The sequence below is a fragment of the Silene latifolia genome, chromosome 2 (assembly GCF_048544455.1).
Source record: "Silene latifolia isolate original U9 population chromosome 2, ASM4854445v1, whole genome shotgun sequence".
NCBI classification, from domain to species: domain Eukaryota; kingdom Viridiplantae; phylum Streptophyta; class Magnoliopsida; order Caryophyllales; family Caryophyllaceae; genus Silene; species Silene latifolia.
Window position 1 is genome coordinate 126,452,317 of NC_133527.1, and position 1,030 is coordinate 126,453,346.

Here is a 1,030-nt window from a genome sequence, read left to right on the forward strand (position 1 = left end):
CTGGTGGAGAGGAATATCTATAGAGGTGTGGCAGGTGAAGATCCGAGGAAGCATATGGAGACCTTTACCGATTACTGTTCTACTATCCCCGCCACTAAGGGGGTAACTCAAGATAAGATTAAGGAGGTTCTATTTCCTTTCTCTTTAGCCGATTCACCAGGAGTGGTGATCGACTGGACAAAGACACAGCTGCTGGGGCTACAGATTGGGAGTCTCTTGCTCTTGCATTTTACAAGAGATACTTCCCTCCACAACGCACCAATCTGCTGAGGGCCAAAATTACTAGTTTCAGACAGGCTCCCGATGAAAGTTTTTATGAGGCATGGTCGCGATTCAAGAAGTTGGTGAGGTCTATCCCTCACCATGGTTTTGACCCATGGTTTCTAGCTAATCAGTTCTACAATGGGTTGTATGACGACCAAAGAGTCATACTTGATGCGGCATCTAGTGGAAGATTCCAGGAGAATACATATGACGATAAGGGATGGTCTCTTATTGAAGAGATGGCTAATCACAGTGCTGAATATGGTAACCCGAGGGATGGGATTAGAACAGTTCATGTAGTTGATAAGCAGGTTTTGGCTCAGCTGGAGACCATGAATGCTAGGTTCGACAAGTTGGAATTACAAGCTTCTGGGGAGCCTCAGACGATCCATGTTCTTACTAGGGGAGAGACCGTTTCTTGTGAGAGATGTTGGAGTAATGATGGCCACACTGATGTTGGCTGTCTTGTAGAGAAGGAACAAGTCCTTGCCTTTCAGCAATATAGGCAAGGAGGAGGTTCCTATTACAATAATCAAGGGGCAGTCCATCCAAATTTGAGGTGGACCAGTCAAAATGTGCTAAATCCTACACCTCCTCCGCACCAGCAGCAGCCTTATGTTCCTCCACATAAGAATAAACAAGGCTTTCAGAAGCCTCCTTCCTTTGCTCCTCCTAACCACGGTGAATCCTCTTCTGGTGAGGTGAGTGAAATTGGCGAGCTTAAGTCTATGTTGCAAGCTTTTACAAAGCAGTTTCAGCTGAGTGA

At 45.9% G+C, this 1,030-nt stretch overlaps 1 non-coding gene across 1 annotated transcript; it reads right to left on the bottom strand.

The window, feature by feature from the left end:
* Positions 1–263: 263 nt before the first annotated feature.
* Positions 264–370, bottom strand: LOC141645084 (small nucleolar RNA R71). Its single transcript, XR_012544677.1, has one exon. It is a non-coding gene; the product is annotated as a small nucleolar RNA R71 (small nucleolar RNA).
* Between the last annotated feature and the right edge of the window lie 660 nt (positions 371–1,030).